Source organism: Buteo buteo, chromosome 26 (assembly GCF_964188355.1).
Source record: "Buteo buteo chromosome 26, bButBut1.hap1.1, whole genome shotgun sequence".
In the NCBI taxonomy this organism is placed as follows: domain Eukaryota; kingdom Metazoa; phylum Chordata; class Aves; order Accipitriformes; family Accipitridae; genus Buteo; species Buteo buteo.
The window spans coordinates 8889577-8914087 of record NC_134196.1 but is presented as its reverse complement, the minus strand read 5'-3'; the positions used below and the strand labels follow the sequence as shown (position 1 = coordinate 8914087).

The 24511-nt window shown below is 36.7% G+C and overlaps 1 long non-coding RNA gene across 1 annotated transcript; it reads left to right on the top strand.

The window, feature by feature from the left end:
• The first annotated feature begins 2923 nt into the window (after positions 1-2923).
• LOC142044977 (uncharacterized) lies at positions 2924-9349 on the top strand. Its single transcript, XR_012654473.1, has 3 exons — positions 2924-2974; positions 6821-6858; positions 7465-9349. It is a non-coding gene; the product is annotated as an uncharacterized LOC142044977 (long non-coding RNA).
• The last annotated feature ends 15162 nt before the right edge of the window (positions 9350-24511 follow it).

The following is a 24511-nucleotide window of genomic DNA, read 5'->3' as shown; positions in this document are numbered from 1 at the left end:
GTTAAAATACATGTGAGTGGAACATCTTTCGCATTAGGTGATGCTGAGAGAGATGGGACTGTTCTGCATGGAGAGGAGAAGGCTCAGGGGGTCTCGTGAATGTCTATAAATACCTGAGGGAGGGAGTGAAGAAGAGGGAGCCAGACTTTTCTCAGTGGTGCCCACTGACAGAACAAGAGGCAATGGGCATGAACCGGCACACAGGAGGTTCCATATGAACATAGCAAATAACTTATTTCCCCTGAGGGCAGTCAAACAGGTTATCCAGGGAGCTTGTGAAGTCTCCATCCGTGGAGTTATTCAAAACTCAACTGGCCGAGGCCCTGAGCAACCTGCTCTGGCTGAGGGCTTGGACTAGGTCTGTCATTCTGTGATTCTGTTGTGGAGAAGTTTTGAGGGCTACCTTTTAACAATAAAGACTCTCTGGTTCCTAAATGAAATCACATTATTAAATTTTCATTACAGCTACATGGTAAAGCTTGTTCTCCCATGTTAGGTTGAGGTTAGGGCTGATAGAAAGAAAGGAGGAGGCTAAGGATGCAATTGGAGTAGGACTAAAAAGCGGCTGCCAAAAGAAGATGTGGGATTCGGGGGAACTTTGCTGTGAGAAGTTTTAAAATAAGTAAGGGGGGCAGGGGACCTTGTGTAAGGCTCAGGCTTCATTTAAGGCTCGAGTTAGGTTGAGGGAAAAAGGAAAACCAGAGCTGTGGATGGAGTGGGGCTGGAAAGGCACTGTCAAAGGAAAGAATAGATGGAAAGAGAATTTTGCTGTCAGCAAAATTTCATTTGGTTAATGGCTGCAAAGTCTTGCGTAAGGCTTGACCTTCAGTTATGTTTTGAATTACATTCATGATTTCTCATATATATTCTATAATTTCTTTCTAAAGAAGAGTTGTTTAAATAGTCCTGCAAATGCCTAAAATTCCTGTTGCTTCAAATAGGTTAGTGGCTAGTATTCGAATGAAAATACAATGCCAGTCTTTTTTTTTTCCTAAATAAACACTGAGATACATACTAATTTCTCATGTGTCAAAATATAAGTCCAAAACATAATTCTTTACCCAATATGGGTTTTTCATGGGGGCTTGTACTATTTCCTAAAAGGTAGTATATCTTTTAGTGAAGTAAAAATCCCATGACCTGCTTTCTTGGTAGGGATCTCTGAAGTGCCAAATGGAGTGAGTATGCCAGACTTGCGGTCAAATTTTCACTAGCTGTTTTTGTACTATTGTATCATCTCAAGCATGTTAGCTTGAAACAGTTACTGAAAATAAGTGCTGTGAATACTAGTTTTTTAAACTAAATTCAGATATCGTTATACTATCTGAATAAAGGCTAAGCAAATTACACAAAGACAACAGGGATCAGAGGGACAATGACAAACAGATTGCTATGGGATGTTTAGGAGACAGTTTGAAGGCAGGGAAAAGGAGGGATCAGGCAAGACTGGGATGGGGCAAGTGTGGGAAAATGGAAAGATAATAGAAGTGCATGGCCACATGTAAGCAGGTGCTGGCTGGTCAGTACATGTGTCTGAGTCCTGGGCTTCATCACCACAATATGTTCTTTCTATATTCTTATTAAATCCTATTTTTAACTGTCTTGTGTATGTGTGTGTGTATCTCAGGAACTGTGCTCAGCCTTCTTACTGCTTGGCCCTGGGGACGGGGAACTGCAACAGCCTCACATCCACAGGGTTGGGACAGAAGAAACCCCACAGGTCCTGTAGTCAACCATATTCATCTACCTTAGGTAAGTTAAATTATATGATGTTCCCCATATACCATCTGTTATAGGTAAATAACATAGCGTGCTCATTGTTTCTTCAGTCTTGATCACCATTCACTTGATGTTGTTAACTTTAATCTTAGTATTTTCAACTGAGTTTCTGAATTACAAGGAAAAAAAACCCAAAGGCATGCATTTCCATCTTGATGATGGTTCTCAGGTAACTTACAATCACTGTTAACTCCAGCATGTGTGTAGCAAATATTTCACTCCATTGTGTTTTGATTTGTCTCTTTTAATGGATGTGCCATTCAGGGATATTCTGTTCCCTATGGTAACAATATGCAGATCTGGCCTTAAAGCAGATTTGGGGGTATGACAGAATCGAAACAGAAACACAGATCTGTGACACAGTTTCTGTTCTAGAAATTACTATTAAATAAACGTTGAGATTAAGAAAATAAAAATAAAATCCCAGACAGGAGTTAGTTTATACTTTAGTGAAATTTGAGATTGCTGCCTTCTTAAGTATTATGATGTAGAATTAGTAATTAGGCTAGGATTATTTGCAGATACATTTCTAAAGCTAAGAAAAATACACAAAAGAAATGGGTTAACTTTATATTCTCTGAATTCTCTCTTTCATTATCATGCCTGACTTCTTCACCTACCCCCAGGTGGAATTCCATAAATGTCTTGCTTCATATGTGAGCACTGGGACCGTAGAACAGTGTAAATCAATGGCTGATACTTGTGAGATTCATCTGGATTTAGTTATGTAGACCTCTTCCTTTTCATAAACGTGATGCACAGTTATTTGTAACAAAAACTGTCTTCTTAAAATAAAAGTAACTTCTGTACAGCAGTAGGGACAATATTTTTCAGAGGAAGAATTTTTGTAGTAGTTACGTGTACTGAGCATCGGCCTCAAAATCCAGAATTTCATGTCTCACTTGAATCAGGTCATGCCTTGGCCATTTCATCCAAGTAACTTTGGTATTGTCTGGCAAAATATGTAAATCTCACCAGATGTTTTTTGTTTGTTTTTGTGCCTTAACTATTCCTCATCAGAGTTAACATGATCATCATTTAGTACGATTTGTTAATGGCTCTTGTCAGCAGATGGGTATTTATATTAAACCATCTTTCCCCTGCCCCCTGCTTTATTTCTTTCTCATCCATTACAGATTAATGCCACTGAGTCAAAGCACTACGACTATCCAGAATATGTCTCTGCAAAGAACTAGTAAGTTATTATGATTTAATCCCAAATATATCACAAACATATATGAGAACATAGAAGTCTGGCATCTTGGCTTTGTATAAATAGGCATAACTCTCTTGAAATCTATGACGTTATGGTTATTTATACCTGCTGCAGATCTGTTACAGTCAAACTGTAATCAAATTTATCCTTATATATATTCATTGCTACTTGCATTAGTTTTTCCTTTGGATTTTCCTAAACATAATGGAAAAAAGAATTAGAGTTTGATGATATAAAAAAGCAAGCCCACAGTTCCTGGCCACAAACTCTTGCCAGTGATTAAATCGGCCTAGATTTGCACTGAAGCAGTCAATCAGCATGCTTGCTGTGCTTTGTCAATACTCTGTTCTCACTGGGCAGAATGTTTGCCAAAGTAGTCAAATACTGATCAGGAACATGTTTGTTAATTAGAAAGAAAGAACAAATTGGAATTCGCTTCATGACATGGTGTGTGTGTGTGTGTGTGTGTATATAAAATATATATATAAAAGTTTTTCCATATTTTAATGTATTTTCCATCTCAAATGAAACCTAACAACAGAATCTTGTCAAGAATCTTCAAAGTATGAAATGAGGCTCAGAACAAGTGAGTCTTCTAAGAAGTGCCACTACATGGACAAGTTCCTTAGACTGGCAGTATAAAATAGGTGCCTACCTTAATATTGATATGTCAAGAAGGATGAGACACTTGATTACCCCAAACTTAAAGAAAAGAGGCAAAATGACATTTTTTAAATTTAGTTTCTCCAGAACTGAAGAATATTATTCCTACAGTGAACTGAAGGCCTTTCTCATATGCCCCTATTCAAAGCTACAATAATTTTTTAGGAGCATCTATAGGTGTGTAAATGCCCATGGAGTAGATGAGTCAGGGGAATTGTATTGTGGAGTAACTTTCTGAAAGACCTTGATTGTCCTCCACAAGATAGGTATCTGCTAGCAATACCTACGGGTAAATTCCACTTAGGCAACTCAGAATTTAAACTCTTTTTGTAACTTAGACTAAAGCAATATACAATCTCACAAATATCTACTAGCCGCTGACATTCTCAAAGCAAAGAAACTTCCATTGAAGTTTAGGATAACACTTTGTACAAAGGGAACATTTAAATAAAAATTAGAAAGTCTTTTTCAGAACTGTTAAAAGATGTGTTCTTATTTTCTTAGCTTTCAATTTTATTCCCACAGTGAATGTATCTCCCACTTGGGGCTGAAGAAGCTTTGCATAAAGAAAAGATATTTGATCTTTTTACTTAGCCTGTATTCAGTCCCAAAAGAATCCATTTAGCTGACTTGCTGGGGCTGAATGGAGGCTGGGGTCTTCAATGCACGCAGAGAACCATACAGGTCCAAACTGTCTATCCTAATTTCATGCTCAGTACCTTCTTGTTCCATATGCCTTTACAATAATGTTACAAAATGTTTAGTTTAGGCATCCACATTCAGTTTTCTTATCCTGCTTTAATTCTGCTTGTTTCGAGGGTCCAGAGGGCAAAATAGAGAAGATAGTGATATCAGGAGAAGTAATACACATAATATTACACTTGGGATAGACTGGCGATAATGTAGAATCATAGAATAATTTAGGTCGGAAAAGACTCTTAATATCATTGAGTCCAACCATTAACCTAGCACTGCCAAGTCCACCACTAAACCATGTCCCTAAGGGCCACATCTACATGTCTTTTAAATCCCTCCAGGGATGGTGACTCAACCACTTCCCTGGGCAGCCTGTTCCAATGCCTGACAGCCCTTTAGGTGAAGAAATTTTTCCTGATGTCCCATCTAAACCTCCCCTGCTGCAGCTTGAGGCCATTTCTCCTTGTTCTGCCACTTGTTACTTGGGAGAAGAGACCGACCCCCACCTGGCTCCAACCTTCTTTCAGGTAGTTGTAGAGAGCGATCAGGTCCTTTTCCGATGGACAGCTTTCCAGCCACTCTTCCCCGAGCCTGGAGCATTTCATGGGGTTGTTGTGACCCAAGTGCAGGACCTGGCACTTAAGTGTAGCTGCAGTCTCTTCTGAAACTCTTCTTAAGAAAGATTTCAAGAGAAGCTTTTCCTCAGCACAGTATCTACTCTGTGTAGTAACATAAATTTTTGCACAGCTCCACTTCCCTCTGATCTATGCAAATGCTCTTGGGCTGGATCATGGGCTCTGAAAGAAGTCTGTATTATCTGCTACCTATTACATGTGGTTTAGTGCCATTTCACATTATGCCAGCTGAGACTCTGGCTAACATAGGAAGAACATTTACTGAAACAACATAAATCTGTACTAATTTTCTGTTTTATCTCACTTCCCCTGGACCTCTAAGTTAAAAACTGCTAATAGCTTTCTTTTTAATGAGAGTTTGCTGGGGAAAAAGCTATTTTACATCTGGATCTAGAGTTGTCATGGTTACACAGTTGGCAGATGGTATCTGTTTTTTATCTGTTTAGGGTTTTTTTTCTTGAACACATTTCCAAAACTTAGAAAAGAAATCATTAATTTACATGATTTGATGAAGAGAGTTTAGGGAAAAACAGAAAGGACTTTTTCAAATGATAAATATCATTTGAGGTTTGTTTTGCATCTTCTGTAATTGCCATTTAACATTATAAGTAATTAGGCCATGTTTTAGCAAAATCACATTATTTAAATTTATTTTCTCCAGAGCTGAAGGATTTTATTCTCACAGTGAGCTGAAGGACTTAGTTGGGAACACTCAGTAGCAACTGCTCCTATTAATACTTGCAGGGATGAGTGTAGTGAATGCAGATGCCACATGTTCTTCAAGAGGCAACCTTAAAATCATATTTGCTTTTCAGGGCATTTTAATCTTGTTGAAGCAAGACAGTTGCTATAAACTGATATAAGAAATATTCACCGTGGAGGTATTTCTGGAAGTACTTAACAACTACAGAAGTTTAAACTAGTAATGTTCACAGATGTAAAACTGATATTGAATACTGATCACGGTAGCGACCTTCTAACTTACTACATTGCTCAGGGAAAACACTGCTTATAGCTGTATTTCTTATTTATTTGCTTTCTGAACTGCACAGTTATGCACTCCAGTGAGCATCATTGCAAGCTTCCTTTGAAGAGTGAAGAACCTGGTCATTCTGTGTGTGTTATGAAACTTGGATGAGTCAGTGATCCTTAGGAATCCTGGGCTGCCTGGTTCAGATTACTGGGTTGCCAAGTATTCTTGCTATTACCCCAGAAAAAAGCAGAATGTTAAAAAATCAGACCACCATTAACCACCACTGTTATGGCTGAGAGACATATCTTCAGGTGAAAAAAAGGGAAGACAGCTTTTTTGCTCTTTTTTACTCTTCATGGTCATTGTTTGCAAATGGATTTCCACACCAAGCTGAGGACATAGTTTCTCTTTCTTCTTTTTGCTGTATTTATTTGCAGATCTTTTAATCTGGGGACCTGAGATGATGCAAAATGATGAATCTCAATGAGCATGGACTACATAACTTGGCAAAATGGTTGTCATGGTTTAACCCCAGCCAGCAGCTAAGTACCACGCAGCTGCTCACTCACTTCCCCCCCACCCAGTGGGATGGGGGAGAGAATCAGAAAAAAAGTAAAACTTGTGGGTTGAGATGAGAACAGTTCAATAACACAGAAAGGAAGAAACTAATAATGATAATAATGACAATAATAATGATTATTATTATATGTGAAGCCACAATTTGGTCCTATGACAAAGTAGCACATATTGCCCTAGCATGTTATGACAGGGGTGGTGAAAACCTTGCTAGCTTCCTTTAAAATCCCACACTTAGGTGACTCCACAATTTTAATATTGGATTTCTTGAACTCGTTTTAGCAGACGGACATACTTCTGAGAGCTCTCACAGCTAAGTGGTATGCACTCCCAAACTTTTTCTTATGCATGGTCACTAAAATTTCTGTGTGTTTTTGCATACATTTGCTGTTCTGTGCTGTCCATTTCTACCCAGAAACTTTGGAAACTTTTGACCTCAGAATCTGTGGCATAATTGTAAAAAGAATTGTTCAAATCCCTCATCTAACAAGGGCAGAAGTTCTAAAGAGAAAGAAAACATACACAAATTATAAGAAAAATAAATTCACAATAAATGTTTTTGCAACATTTACATACAAAATTCCTTAAGGGTTCATTGCCATGGTACAATATAGAAAAAATATCCTACGGAGAAATGTGAACGCCTTGACATGAGGTTTTTGTATTGTAATTAGCCTAAGAATATTTTAATTGTTAAATAATTTAAAAAGTTGTATATAATCTATGTTTAATATATACATCAACATTTTGTACCTGTATGTATTTATCAATCAAAGCCAAACACTTGGAAAATTAGACACATGCGTACATTTTCCAGATATTTATATTAGTTATAAGTCAAGAATGAAATAACTTCTCCTCCTTGAATTGTCATGTGGCGTGTTTAGAATGTAAATTAAAACCAGCCAATTGTGTCTTTCCCTTAGGTTCACAAGAAGGTTAGAAAAGAAACTGTGTCTAAACAGACACGGAGTAAGACTGTTAAACCAGATGGCTCTGTTAGTGACCACGGAAAAAATTTGTTACTGGCAAGACATTAATGTGCAGACATTTGCAGCGCTTGAGCAAAATTGACCGTTACATTATTCCAAGGCAGGTCTTTTCTGAATTACATTTTACGTGTATTTTTAGTTGGAAACAGCAAGGGGTTGCCTACGTTTATTTGGATGTAGGAACCTCCAGATACTCTCTCCATGTACTTGGAGGAAGCAAATCACTCTGCTTCCATTAGTACTGTCTGGTAGAGAGTATGGTCTGCCTCCTCCAGATTTGCCTCAGGCAGGTACTGGTCATTTTGGCCATTGGCTAGTGCTCAGATTAATAGGGGTTTGATACGACAAAGACCAATGTTGGTCTTGGTGGAACAGAGCAAGGAGTCACGGGGAGAGCCTTGTATTACTGCAAGGGGTCTATGGGAAAGTGGAAAGAGGGAAAATATCAAAAGTATCCATCTCTTTCAAGTACCTGTTTTATTTTGCTATTCTAAGGCATCCTTTATTCTGTTCTGTTAATTTAATTTCATTTTACATGTTTACAGGCATTATCAGGAAAAGCTTTAAAAAGGCACCCAAAGTCCTGAAGAACAGAACCAGTTTGTATCCTGGGCTCCTGGGATGAATTAGAAGCCGGGGCGGTGGAGCAGTTCCTTGTCATATTAGGGCTCAGCAAAAATTCAGAAAACCCTAGGGAGAATGAAAGAAAAAAAATCATCGGAATAGTGTTGAGAATAACAGAGCCGGGGGGGGGGCGGTGGGTAAACCAGCCAAAACCCAAACCAAACCAAAAGAAGGAAATGCTTTTGAGGGCCTTTGACAGGCATGAAATTGGTAAGTGGAAACTGCTTCCTTCTCTGAAAGCCTGTAATGAGAGTAAGGTACTTCAGAGGGACTTTTTCTTTGCTTAGTAACTGTGACACAATGTTTCCTTGTGAATATGAAAAGCAAAATTAAGATTAATGGAGAAATGTAAAAGTTGTTCCCAGCATGGTTAGAATGCAAGCCTCAGGGACTGCTTCTCTCTGCAGGGATGGCAGACGCTCTCAAATGACTCTCTTTGAAAGAAATGCTTCACCTTCTCCCACTGCACATATGTACTGGGAGAAACTACTAGGGAAGAATTTCATTCATTCACCCATCCATTTATCTATGCGTCTATCTGTCAATCTGTCTAGCTGTACATACCATGTATATACCACGTGTGTACAGAATTATGTCCTAATCAGTCTATCTATAGTCAGTCTGTGCACACAGGATATATACATATACACATAAGCTCGTATACACACACAAGTAATTATATAGATCATTTACTGTATCCAGTGCCTTGAATTTGCAAACACTTTCAATCATTTTATTAAAATTTCATTTAAAATGCTTTAAAAATTATACACAGATGATGGATCAACACTAGCAAACTGAAATTTAACTATCCGTGAGTGAACTATCATCTAGCAGTTTCAGAGAAATGAAATTAAAAACTCTTTACTACAGAGATTTATACATAATTTCAGATATCTATTTTACCAGAGTATTAAAGCCAGATTGTAAAGCTGTTTAAGTAACTATTTCTTACTTGTGAGACTATGGGACCTATGCTAATTTCCTTGTACAGACACCCAGATGAAAGTTCTAAACTATATGTGCATGTGTAAGAGACAGTACATAGTGTAGGTGGCAACCATTAAAGTTGGGTTAGAAATATTATATTACCTCATTACAATACAGTTTAGAATTCAAAATAAGACGTAGTGGAAGTTTTCCCTGTGGAAGTTTTCACTTAAGTCATCAACTGTCATAAAAAAAAATAAATCTGCAGTTGTTTCCTTTTCTCTTTCTTTCCATTCTCCTTTACACATGCAAGACCCAAGCATCTTGAGTCTCTTACTGCATTTATCTCAACTTCCTACCCAACCACAGAGACAGGCTAGAGAAAGCTCTCAGGAGGGTAAGGCAGGTAAAAAGAGGATGAAGGTGAATAGCTGGTAAAGAATAGGGACTGTTTAATATTACATTTTAAGCTTCTTGTATCTCCATTAAGAAATTACCTTGCAAAATTCAAAGAAAAAACAAACTTTCTCATAACTTATGCAGCAACATCTTAAGTTTCTAGTTTCTGGGCTGCAAGTAAGGCTTGGACATTTGAAGGTCTTACCCTATCATCAGGTCCACAAGAATGAACTCCTGCACTTACACTTTAACATTAATGGTACACTGCGTGGGTCAAGTTTGTTGCAGGACCAGGGCCCGGTCATCAATATATGAGACTTTCTTTGCTAATATTTTTGTTATTCTTGATATGTGAGCATATTTTAGACAGTGCAATATGTTTAGAGTTCTAAAACCTCTATCCTTCAGCTTAAAATGACAGGACCACTAACAAAACTGAATTTCAAACATAACATTGTCCTTATTCTTTCTCAAAATCACTACTTGATTTGAAATTCTATTTGGGACAAAATTCTTCCATGAGACATGCTATGTGGATCTAAATGCTGAGGAAAAATAGCTTCTCATCTCAATTTTAGTGCAGGGTTCGCCATTCTCAGAGAAGTTATTAGTCGCTGTATTTGCATCAAAACTACTGCACATAAAGCTCAGAATGTGCAGTGGCTGGTGAAACCACGCATCACATTTTAAAACTCATCTGTACAAAATCCATCTAAGGCAAGCACTTTGTCGGATGCCAGAGCATTTTTTTAATTATATTTTTCCAATTTTTGAAAAAAATTATCTCCTATCATCCAAAAATGCTGTTTAACAGTTATCTGAGAAAACCATGATCCAAAATAAGAAGAAAGAATAGCCATTGGCCTGAAATAATGTTCACCAACTTGATCTTATACATCACATAATAAATAAAATATATGCTTTTCTGTCCTTGAAGAATCCAGCTTTCATTGCCAAAAATATCATATCAAGTCTGAGTTTTTCTGTCCTTTACTGGTCTTGCATGACAAAACCAAACTGAGCAAACTGATCTCCAGAGTTCAGAGAACTATTAGCAGGTGCTTTTTTTTCTTAAATTAAATGATTTCAGTTTGATTGCTTTTGATCACTGCCACTGAGTGATATTACACAGGGGCAGATATTGCAAAAACAAGGCAAGCCCCGGGGTATCAAATTCTGCTTTCTCTCCCTCTGCTCTTGTGAGGATTTACCCATTTAGAAATATGAGATATTCATAAGCAACACTAGCAACCCAAGTTATGGAGAATTTAATTTCTCACTATAAAATTACTCTCAAGAATGCATAAGAAATTCATTAACTGAAAATTACCTATTCACTGCATTTCATTTTAAATTTCATAGAGGTCTCTGTGTTAGGGATTTGATCTGCCTTTGTTATCAATGGAATATGCAGTGTTCTTCCAGAAGGTAATTCTTTGCTCCAAAGTGAAATAGGATTTTGAAGAAATTTTTTAAAAAGTAGAATCTATTAGCAATTTTCTAATATTTTCATCCTAAACAATTCCTTTTTCCTGGTTTCCTTACCAGTGTAGGGTGTCCCTCTTTTATCCAAATTAAACCACATCAAACCTTATGTATTTCTTCAGTTTTGGCCTGGGTATGACTGTGATTAGGTCTGTAACACCCACAGAAAGAAAGAATGAACTTAATGTTCTTCAGGGTGCTGTTGTATCAAGTTCTACTGTGGATTATGATCCTTTCGATATACGATGCCAGCACTACGAGTTGATGAAGTTGCATTAACCGGTATGTGTGGACTGGGGAGTGCTGTGTCCTTCTACATCTGGTGCATATTAGATTAGATACACTATGTTTGGGGAATTTTATCTGAAACGGGTTTAAGAATGGGTCAACGTACTGTTAACATATACATCTCTCTGACATTTAAACAATTCCTTAATCTTTTAGGGTTTTTTTTTCCTTGATCTTTTTAGGTTTTTTTCTTCCCTATCTGTGATTGTTTCATCCATGTGATTAGATGATATTTGTTATCAAATGCAGATGATGCATGAGCTGAGGAAAGATACAAGTCAGACACTATGTAGGGCAAACACAGTTTCATGGTAAGAAAAAAATTATTCCCCAATAGTGGCACAGCTGGCTAGACTAGTTAGTAACAGAATGATTATTTAGAATTGCACTTTACCTTTCTTGCCCCTATGATGCAAAAATGGTTTTCAGTCTTGCAGTTATAGCAATCACAGATAACTTCTTTAATAATTGAGACCATCTTAGCAAGTTGAAAGACATCCTAAACCCAGGAGGAATATGTATTTTATGGGACTGCAGAAAAGAGCTCTTACAATATTCTTAGTTTGTGTGCTTGGAGAGGGAATGATCTGGGAAGGGAGGCAAGTTGCTCCAAACCTAGAACAGTATCACAGAAATTAAAAGGAGACCTTCTGGGCTGCTGATGTGGAAAATGGGCGATTACTTTAGGGAGGATTTCCTTCTGACATATGGGAGTGTAGGAGGGTTCTCCTCAGCACAGCCCCGACCAACAGCCGTGTCGGGCAATCTCATTCCTACATTTAACAAGCTCTACCTTTAGGCTGCTGACCTTTGTCATGCCTAGCCTTTTCCTAGTGGAAAACGTCTTCCTATAGATGAAGTGATCCTACAGTCTTAAGACAGAACAAGTCCATGGTTCCATTTTCCATTCTGTTTGCTGCTCTCAAGACAGATGTTGAGAGGATCACAAAGCAGGATGTGCTTCCCTGTTATGACAGGTTGAGCTTATTAAAAGAATAAAGGGCAAGAAAGTGAAATATTTGAGTATATTCTTGATACAAGGGTCACTTGAGCTTGGAAATGAACACATGGTAGTCATACATGTAAGGTTAGTTTAGCTGAAACAATCCACTCAAAGAGCGGCTGGTTAGGACAGCCTTTCTGTGGAAATTACAAAGCCTAACACTACTTCACTAAAACGCACAAACAAAAAACTACCCCCAAAATCCTAAGGTAGCTGTTTAAGAAAAAGTTTACAGTTGGTCAAATTTGAGAGCCTCAAATTTGAGACCCTCTTAAAATATCAGCAAAACAATCTCAATTATTTCTGAAAAGTGAGTGCTAGACAAACAAATAGTGTTAAAGAAAAAAGCAGCCTGTGACAGAACTACATTTCTGAGTGTTTCTCTGTTCTCTGTTACTATGAAAAAGAATTTCAGTTCTGCAAAATAAAAATGAATACATTTGTCTAAAGAATATAGCGATATGTTCTTCAGTTCAGTAAAAGAGAGGACCAAACATACTCTAGAAGTTCATAAATGTGCATAATTTTAGTACATTAATTTTTGCATAAGCGATTGCAGTTGTTACAAAAGTAGACTACACTAATGATGAAAATTATTATAATGGGTTTGAAACAGTGATAGTTCACAATATAATCCCTGCTAAGAGCAAACTATTTTGATATTGTGTTGGAAACTCTTGTGTTAAGAAGACCTAATAACTTCTAATTAATAATGCGTATTACCAGCCTAAGTTTTATCATGGTATACAAGCTGCAATCATAATCAGAGGGAATTCTGATGTCTAAACTGATTGCAGAGGAATTACAGAGATATAAAGTCTTAAAGTTATGTAGATGTTGTTTGCATGCCACAGAGTGTAAAATACAAACTCTAAGAAATGATTTTTTTTTTTGGTAGGAATCAACAAATAAAGTCAGATTGATCAATAACTAAGCAAAAGTTGTTTGGTTTTTTTTTAATGTTATGGTAAATTAATTGTAAAGTATGTTCTTAGCTAAACTCAGAGAAGAGCAGAGGTGTCTCTAAAAAGGAAATAAGAAAAACAGGGATTCAGATTCACTTGAAGTGCTTCACAGAGGAACCTTTTTTATTCCACCTGTCAGAGCAACCCAAGGGAGTGGTTACTGAGGATGATTGTTTGTTTAAGTGACTGGGATCTTCTATCGTCCAGCTTACAAATTTTGTTAAATAAATTCTTTACATAAATATTACCATACCATGACAAATTATTTCATGGTTGTCTTTTCCAACTAAAGGAAGTCTGGCCTTGACTTCCAACATGGTACAGGTGGGTGAAGGGATGACAGGATGCACTCATCCAAGTTTTTATTTTTCCATCTCCATCTGCATTGAGTGCTTTCTTGCTTATACTTGGGCACCTGAACTAGAACTGATAATAGCATTTTCTCTTTTCGTATCAGCTTGGGTGTTTTCCAGTTCTGAATGTTTATATGATGGTAGGTGGTTAAACTGGGGATTTGAGTGCCTAACTATTGATCCCTTATGTGAATTTTTTATCTCTTTTAACAGCCAAAATCATATGTAACATGGTTCTAATCTGAAGACATGGATCATTAGGTATCAGAATTAAAAAAAAAAACACCAACAACAAAAAAGCCCCAAACACCAGACTTCATGTTTTTTTTCTGCCGAGTCATTCTCTGAAGATTTGCAGTTTTTTATTTCATATTATCATGTCTTTATGCAACACTCACCAAACACTTACAATTATCTATAGCACAGCTTGGCCACAGATGGAATTGCTTCCAGTACAGCTCCTATCATACAGAACAGTCTATCTGTGCCTAAATTCTTTATTTTTTTTAGCTTGTATATCTCTTAGAAAGAAAAAAATAATCCATTTCCTGATACTACCTAATTTCTCTCTTCCTCAGTTCCTGTATTATTTATTATTCAGATCTGTTACTGTATTATTTAACAGTATGAAGTGCCTTTGAATACAATTTTAATGATAGGTGCACTACTAGATAAAGTTCTAATGTTTATCAGAATTAGTGTCTCCTATTTTTATGAACAATGGCTCTAAATGACAACTTTCTACATTAAAATATTAAAGTCATTAAAGCCACTTTATTTAATCTATGGGAACATTTTGCTTAATGCTTTTCAGTTCCTCATACTTTGTCCGTGTCACTGAATTGAGGTCAGGGAAAATACAAATCTTTCCTCACTCATAGGATATCTGTTCCTGATTTCATGCTGCCAATGAAATTTGCTCTTGGTCTCTCATGTTCCTAGTAGATACTACCATTTGTGTCTTTGAATTATTTCTTTAATTTTCTTTTTTTTTCTTTACTGACCAGCTTTTTTTTTTTTTCCATTTCTGGTAGGTTGTGCTTATATTAAAGAAAAGCAGTTTGGTCAGTAAATATATAAAATGTGCCACAATTATGGGCAGTATTAGAAAGAATAATGATGACATATTTGTATTAACAGGTACCTCTGTCAATAGACCCATAAGTTCTGAACAACAATAGCTAAGACACGGTTTAATTAAAAAAGACAATATATCCCAATAGATCAAAACATTTGAGTAATAAAACTGAAACTGCAATAAGCAAACACAGAAAGCCTCATAAATAAAACATTCCATTAACCACCCAGAGGTAGAACAGCGAGAATACTACTTCACGTTTGGACTGGAAAGCTCCCACAAAGATTCATGTACAAAGAGCACTAGTCTAGCACCTCTGCTGACATGGTTTCAGCTCTCAGGCTTCAGTTGGAGTTGCTCTTGTGGGCCTTAACATAGACCAAAGGGGAACATATATATAAAATTTTAAGTTACAACAATATTTGAAACTTCCTTTCTGGGCTGAACCTTAGTCTCATGCAGAGGAGATTGGAAGAGTTTATGACCCCAGAGTTTTTCTTTACAAAGGAAGGAGTATGAGGGCATTGGCACTTCTTGGAATAAATTATTAAAGAAAGTGATTTTAGAAGAAGTTGATAAAATGTATTATAGCAAATGTTCAGGTCTAGAGGGTATTTGTCTAAAAGTTTCATCAATGGCTATTAAAAATTTTAGTAGATAAACCAGTAGTTCAGGAAATCTCTAAACTACAGGTAGAAGCTGAGAAGGTGTCCTGAAAAAGTATGTAGAGGGTGTAATTGTTGTCTATATATCCTGACCTAAACTCCTTCCCATGCTATCCCTTAAGAGTTCCTCTGAAAGGACAGACAGAGGTCTATAGGGTTCTGTGATCTTATCCAGTACACTTGTGCTTCAGCAATGTAATATTTTCATATCTTTACTTATCCTTCCATAACTGTATCTATAAATTATAAATTATCAGACTTTTTTTTTTTAATTAGGATGGCTGATTTGTAATATTCTTGAATCTCATGTACTTGATAATTAGATCCTGAATTCATCAGTAGGTTATTAAATCAAGCTGCTTGAAATTTATGTGCTCTCTTCCTCTGTCTGCGCTTCACCCTCTACATTTTCCACGCCTTGCTGCACAGTATCTTAGCTCAAACAAGAGACCTGGGAAGAGTCCCATGCCCTACCTAGCCTTGTGTGTAGTCTGTTGGTTTAGATACTTTTTTCAAAGGCTGATGCAGTAGGTAAAAAGACCACAAAACCCAACAAAATCTCATTACATATTCTAACTACTCAATAGACATTTACAATGCTAAGAACTTCTGAAATTAAAGAGGATGGTTTTCAAAATGTCATTTTCCACTGCATTATTAATATGTTATATGCCGTCTCCACAATGAGAAGAAAGTGAACTTCTATGATGAATTAAATGAGGTATGTGTGGTACAGATGCAGTCTCATGCTCTTATCTGGTATGTGACATACTACATGAAGCATGAGATGGATAAATTGTGACTCATCACAGCCTAAGGCAGTATAAATACAAAAACTGTGCTTTCAACGGAAACTTTTCAAAAGATGTACGAAGGAGAGACAGGACGATTGTGTTTGAATACAGTGGCAGAGAAGATACAGACTGACAGAACTCAGAAAATCAAAGCTAGATTCCTGAATTAGCCCACTCCCTCAATGTCAAAGGATGAACCTTATTCTTGGTAGTATTTGGGATCACATTTTAGTGGTATATTTGCTTTTCAACTACTCACTTTCTTATTTTCCTATTACAAGAATTAAACCTTTCCTTTGCTGAAATAAAAAAAAGAAAAAAAAAAAGAAGATTTTCTTTAAGTATAATTGCTTCTTGAAGTGAACTCTGGTGATCATAAATCTGTAATGACTTTATTTCCTTGGATATAATATATTCAGAAAAGTAAGAAGGCTAACCTTCTGGATTCCTGTAACTTGGAATGCTTTTGCCTGTAAAAGAGATTAAGTTATTATGAAGGGACGTATTGTCATACGGTAGGATAAGGGGTAAAGTCTTTAATGAGTTAGCATCTCCCTGATGAAGAAATAAGCCCTGGGGTGATAACCCATAACTTGATGTAATTGCCTATTGTCACAGCCATCAACATGTTTTTGAAGAAATGTTTTTCTGTTCAGTACTGTTCATGTTTTTTAGAGATAGGCACAATACATCAAAGGCTTTAGGATCTCCAAGGCACTTACATGCAAGAGCACCTAATTGCTAAATCTCCAACAGGTTTGGTTGTGAGACAGATACAGAGTTACTCTGCTCAACCAAGACAGGAACAGGTCTTGATAGACCCAGCCACAAAATTTCAGTTTCTCAAATATGTTTAATTTTGACATGGTATTGTGAAATGCCTCCTTAGGCTTTTGTTACTAAATTAATCCTAAAAAATATTTTGGATACTTAAGTTTCCTGTCCACACACATTTTCACTTGGTCCACAGTGCCATAGGAGAAGCAGTGAGCATGATGCTTTTTTGATGTGCTTTTTGGTATAATGCCAAATTCTGGCTCTGCTTGGACCTCATCTTTGAGCTCTATAAGTGGTTTTGGAGTGGGGAATCTGTGGACCTGAAGGCATCATTTTGACCTCTTTACATACAAGCAAATATAGGTGAGTCATTTGTTGGAAATCAGTCTGAAAATTATTAGTAGAACCAAGAATATAATTGATGAATCTTCATTCTTGAGTGTTAACCTGTATCACACTGACATTTAAACATGATACAAGTCTGATGACATATCAAAACCATTTGGCATTAGCTGCTGAAATTTTTGAGTCAGCTGTAGATGTTTTAAAGAAGAGAATGACAGAGGAGTTTATTAAAAATTGAGATGGATTTGATAGATAAGGATTATTGTTTGGCCTTTTCATTATGTTCCTCAAAGTTTGCTTTGAAGCAACCGTTTCCTTTCTGTCTGCCAGACATATCCTATGAAATGAAAGTAAGTATGACAAGTGAGAAACATCACACAGTCCTGCCACAGGTCTTGGAGACTGTTATCCTGAAGTTTCTTTCTTTTAGTTCTTTCTTTTAACATTCAAAGGTTTATAGAGCAGGCCTAAACACTTTAGATGGAAATAGGATGGCTACTATACATTTAATGGTTGCCATTTCTTGTGGATCACCTCAGGGTTATCCAAGTCTTATGCTGCCTCAAGTCGTAAAATAAAGAATTCTCTTCTTTTACACATGGATCACAAATGTGACCACCAGAAAAACAGATACAATACCTTACATATGTAATGGATCTTTCACCCAAGATGCTGTTACACTCTGAAGTAATCTGGCAATGGCATACATGGATCACTAACCCACCATTTTTCAGTGTTGAAAAAGCTTATCTATTTTCTATTCCCTCATATATTTGTAATTTGTATAGGTAATTAGTTGAATCTGTTTCCAAGTCCCCCAGTTAATTCTTGTAAATGAACTCCTTTATTAGCAGCTGACTGTAATTTTGCACATTTTTTTCATGTAGCTGAATCATTTGCTTGTCAGCTGTCAAACACGGGTGGCATGTCCAGAGAAACATCTTTCTTACCATGACAAGTTAGACTACCTGTGCAATGCCAGATGTGTACAGCACATAATATGCTTCCAGGTTAGTAGTGATTCAGGATGAAAGTGCTAGCTTACTGCAAATAGTTATTAAAAACAAAAAAAAAAATTTAAAAGTTTCCTAATTATTATATTTTACAAAGTGGTTATACATTACAATTACTTTTTCTTTTTGGAACCTCTGAAAAGGCAACTAGCATTTTCTAAGTGTCTTGGAGGTCAAAGGAGCTGTACAATTTTAGTATGAGCTGGAATCCATTGAATAATGTCTTGAGTTCACTAATGAAAGATTATGAACATTATTATTTCTAAGTGTAACCACATGTTTGAAATGGGTACTTAGTGTGTTTTTAATATGAAGATCTCCTTTAGTTTTGCAATATCTCAAGCATAAAAATATCTAGAGGCATCATTTGAAAGCGGATTTGAAAACTTCTGGTACTGAAGCAATGACACAACAGTAACTGTTCTCATTTTGCCAAAACCCCCCTCTGATTTCAAAGTCTCTGCCATTCCTGTGCATGGTGAAAATGTCAGTGGCATGGGCAAATACATCAGGATTTTTCATTTCATGTTCATTTTTTTGGAAGGTGTTGCAGCATATGTCTATTCCCACCGTACTGCTAAAACTGGTTAAAATATGGATAAAAATTAGGAAAAGACCATAATTCAAGTATCTGAATTAAAATATTTTCAAATTTTGGACTGATCCTCAAAGTAACTTTGCAGTCTATGAAATGAATAACACTTAGATATTGCTATTAAAATAGGATCAGAACCATACTGGCTTTTGATTTTTCTTGACTTCTCACTTATGTGATAAGAAGGAGGCCTGGCAGGTGAGTTCTTCTGTCTGGGTGCATTAAATGCCTTCCAAAAAATTTTACAAAATTTATTGTTTACACTTCCATTTTAAAGTCTGTACTTTAAAAAATTTCAGAACTATTTCAATATGCAGTTGGACACTTTGTTACCTTCACAGAAATATTAAAACAATTTGTAAAGGAGACCTTCTGAATCCTTGTAAACCTAAGGCAGAGCACTGGGAAAATGTGAGAAAACATTATTGAACCTCATGCTGCCAGTAAAAGGTTTTCCTTCAAATATTATTATTTTGTTATGAACATTTCTAGTAAGTTTCCATAGTACTGGATGCCCTATTCAACTTAGGTGCTTTGATTCACATCTGGTTGTAAGAACATGCAATCACTTTCTGACCAAAATTGATTATGACTTGATCTAACCACTCATCCAAGAGGAAGAGAGCTAAGTAAGGCTAAGTCTACACGGACACCTGAATTCTCCCTTGAACTCTCTGAAGTCCCTTAATTTGACTTACATCCGTGTACAAAGTCTCCAGCTCATGTAGAAATTGAATTCCATAGTTGAAAATCTGCCATATAGATGTACTAATTAGCCACAACCCTAGTCAAGAGCCAAAGTGCTCCCTTTTCATACTGTGTGCATGTGAAAGTCAGTATCGGAATCCAAACTTTTGGACAAAACTACATATTCTGCCAGCTCTTACTTTCCTCACCACCTTTGTAAAGCATCCAAGGAAAGGCTGCATACTTCAGAGTGTAGTCACAGTGTCTTTAGGCTTAGGAAGGAAGGTAGTACTGTTATTCTGCTGCTCTCACCACAGTTCCCTACTTACCTCCCACTATCCCCTCCCTTCTGTTGGTAGAAGCATTTGTAAAGCTACATAGCAGACCGCATCTGGGGAAATAACCTGAATTAAAACTATCTTGATGAATAAAAAATAAGAATTAAAAAAGCATTCAGAATGCTAGCTGATGTTTGTGCTAGCACACAGAGGCCAGGAGTGAGAATTACATAGGTTGTTTGACCTTAATGCTGACTTATGCCAATTTAAAGAGATGGGAAAGCCATGTTTTAAATGTAGTTTCTTTAAGTGGTAAGAAAATTAAAGGTGTCATTACACCACCTATTCATTTCCTGTTTAATAGATGAGACGACACTCCTGACTCAAGACCATGATGCATAACAACAAGGTCAGAAATTAGTGTAAGTACTATGAAACCACCTGCCATGTGGACAGGCCTAACATAAGAAAAAAAACTCGAACCACTTTACTTTTAACCCTAATTGATTCAAGCTGCAGCTCTGCATCATGAAGCAGCACAAATGAGCTGATGAACTACGGCAAGGGTAATAACCACTTATACTGAATCTGCTGCCTAGAGAGAGAGTGGGTGAAGCAGTCCAAGCCCTTGGACACAAAAAAAGAAAGACTTGTAAAGATTTGTAAAGTTATTCTTCAGATCAGACTTTTCAGTTTCAAGCAAAATGTTAATTTCAAAATAACAGGCATTATTCATCTCCACTGGCAGCTGTATGTTTCTGTGAGTAACAGTCCAAATCTCAAGCTCCAGTGCCTTTAGGCTTTCTCCTCAGGTAGTGCAGCATATACATTGCCTTTCTCTTAGGGTTTTTCACCTATCATCGATAAATACAAATATCAGACAGCACAGCTCTGTTGTCATCTGCAAATAGAAATTACAGATCTTTTAGAAATAGGTTGAGTCAGGATGTCTGCGGCAGGTACACTGTGCTAATCTTTTTGTTCTGTGGCAAACCTTGTAGCTGGGTCTGAAGATATCTTAATGGGTCTGTAAGAAGGTGCATATGAACCTTGCTTGCCGAAGGAAAGCAGCTGTAATGTCACCAATATTTCCAAAGGCTATATTTGTGGGTCACTTCACTGAAGACCAATTTTAACATTTAAGATGTCCCCAGCAGCACTCCACAGCTGTGCTAATATCAAAGTTGGAAGGCTTGAATTAAGTTGTCATCACTACCACTTCTTCTGAGAGTTGGCTTAGCCAAGTACAGCATCCACACTATTATACCTTCAGGAATATTTTACCACAGCCTAATGAAACACATCATTGCTCTAAGAATATATCATCTTTTCAGGGATGGAAGTTAGGTACAGAAGAGCCTGGCCACGTTATTACCAACATATGTATGTCAATGTAATGGTTTATTTGGATCCACCTTGAAAACATTATCCTGCACAAGAAAGTATATGGATGCTGAGGAAACAGTAGTGCTGGACTTACCTGGAGATATTTGGTGGATCACATATTGCTGTATGACTTTAACAGCTTGATTCTGTTACTCAGATCCCTTTTAGGGCCTAACCCAAAGCCCACTGAAGCCTCTAGAAATAGGTGTTATTAATCAAAAGCATACTGTGGATCAAGTCGTTCCTTGAAATTTGTGCAAGATTCAGGATTTTACTCATATGAAACACGTAGTTGATTGGCATGCATTTTTACCCTACTTTTCATATAACTTACACAGCAAGTAATGCAAAGTGTAGTAAAAAGCCTACTACATTTCAGTTTTCGGATGGTCATGATGCCGTGGGTAAACATCACCCAGATAAATTACTGCTAAATTCTTCCTTCGTAGCTCAGTTCAAAAAAAAAAAGGAAGTGTCACTGGCAGGAGAGAACAGCAATTGTCAGTTATCTTTCTTGATTAATTTTGCCAGGTTGTGTTATACTGTCCTCTTTATCTATTACTTACATACCATATATTGTCTGACATATTTAACTACACAGTCACAAATCACAACACATTTGTATAAACAAGACAGTATGAAAATGCAAAAGAACTATTTATAAGCAACCAACCTGGAATCAGCACACGAAGGCTGCACACATTATCTCTGAAACCTACCAGTATAATATGTTGTATTAAAATAATTTCTCAACAACATGCAAAATAATCTGTCTTGGTCACAAAAAAAAAAAAGGTCAATAAAATAGAATTGCATACTGTTGTACCCCCTTTAATCTCAAAATAAGTCTCTTAGAGGTTCACAGAAGAGAAAAAATGTTACATAGGAGCAGACTAAGTAATTTGGCAGAACTTTCAAGCATCACCAATCGTATCTTAGTGAATGAATGAGAAACTTCCTGGTGTGTTACTGCATGACATATGGATAGTATAGTGCCTTATGGATAGTCCAAAGGCACAGTAACAAATTTCAGGTATGCCACATGGACTTTGCTTCTTAGAAATTCTTGTTGGAGAAGGGTGAAATGCTTATAATTTTTCTGCAGAAATTACAGGCTTAAGTCAAATTTTTACCATATTTTCTTGATTGTTTCTACAATAACAAAAATCTTTTGAAGAAAATTTCAAAATAATTGATACTATTTTCTTCAATATCTTTTCAATTTTAAAGTAACCTTTAACTGTAAATTTCCTTTCAGCTTTATATATATAAAAATGTTGTGGTTTTTTAGTCTCACTGTTTTCAACTTAGTTTTTCTGCAATGGAAGTGAGACACCAGTTATGGATACAGATGTAATTCATAGCACGTAGGTGATCTATAATTGGTAAAAACTCATTTGAAACTTAGTTTGTAAGAGCTTGGACAAGTATGTGCTCCATTTTGCATCCTTGAAATATAAGGGGGAGGTGAGTTGAAGGAAGTGTGATGGTTCTGTTTTCTGTTTTCCCATTTCCATATGTAAATGGTATCTGAAGCCTGAAAATATGAAATAAGGAATTGCAAAAACGTGGCTCCCTAGAAAGTTTCTATTGTTAATAGGAAAGGCAGTCTAGGAACTGGTTTATAATCAGACCTCAGATATGGACAGGCCAATGTCATCTTTCTTGGCATTTGAAAGGTACAGTATTTGTTCCATCCACCTCTTTCCCCCTTTTCTAAATTAATTTCCTCTCATCAGTTCCTGTAAGACTGAAGCATAACCCAAATACTGCTTCAGAACACCTATTTTTTTCAAAGTTTGGATTTTTCAAAGTAGACAGAAAGTACTAAAGACTATGGAATTTTCCACATTTATTGAAAAAAAGTGAAAATAATCAGAAGTTATGAAGGAACAGCTCAACCATGACAAGGCTGTCTGAATTATAAAATTATAATATTTGTATCACCTACTGTTTTACTTGCTTCTGTTCAACAGTTATTGAGACCTACCAAAATGTCTAACAGCTTCAGAGCTTGGCTGGTATGAGATGTCTGCTGTCATTGTTGAAAATAAGGGTTTCTAATTCTTTTATTTATTTTTTTTTTTTATTAAGAAAGTGACTTACCGTATATGTCAAATGTTTTCTTTTTGTAGCCATTTACTGGTTTGCAATATTACTCATGCCTTTTAAAACCAATGTTGCAAGAAAATGTTTAAGATAGGTAGCTGAGCAACGTTCATTGTATTGCAGTAAGTTTTTATGTTTTACTTTTTAGTACAAACAACAAGATAGAGATGATTTACTTGTTTGAAAAGGAAAGTCTTTCCAGCAGTGTTGGAGGAATATTTCCTACACAGTTCCTTGCTTTTCATTGTTTTATTTTAATATTACTGCAACAAATTGAGCCGAGTATGTTGATATGTAAAGAAAAATCAATGTTCTCCAGAGTTTCAGGTTTGTTTTGAGCATATATACCCTGGAGGCTTTTCTTGGTCTCAGAGGACTTTAGTGAATCAGAGTGAATACAACAGGATCTAGGAAGAAATGTGTTTAATGAACTGCATCACAAAAAGAAAAACAGAAGATAAAATGCTATAATGTAATGTCCACAAAACCACTGGCATAAAATGCATGATAGAGATTACCCCTAATATATTGGAACTTTTCCCATAGTAATTGAAGCAATATTTGTGGAGCTTGCCATGGGACTCTATTAATCTGGAGAGAAGCCACAAGAAGCAATTTGAAGCATGTTAAAGGAGAGGTGCTATCCATTCTATCCTAAGAATCTAATTTTCTGCATGCAGGTGAGTGTTTTGCATGAGTATGGACATGCGTGCTTGATATATGCACTACTATGTAGGTGTGCCTAAATCATAGGTGGGTGCATACCTGTAGCAATGCATGAGTTCCTCCAAGCATGTGAGAACACCTTCAGGAGTTACACATAGTAGTTCACCTGTAATTTGAGATTGCACACAGTCTTCTATGCTGAGAGGGACTTTAGAGTTAGACTCCTGAATTCATATGCTAGGACGTTCATAGCCTGTGGCCTTGAATGCTATTATTTTTTGTTAGGCCTGTAGGGATGTGGGTTGAATGTTTGCAGTATCAAGAGGCCTTTTGTTTTCCCCCTCACAGAATCCCAGAATAGTTGAGGTTGGAAGGGACCTCTGGATGTGATCTGGTCCAACCTCCTGCTTACGTAGTCATCTAGAGCCAGTTGCCCAGGACCATGGCCAGGCAGCTTTTGAGTACCTGCAAGGGAGGAGACTCCGCAACCACTCTGGGCAACCTGTGCCAGTGCTCAGCCATCCTCACAGTTAAAAAAGTT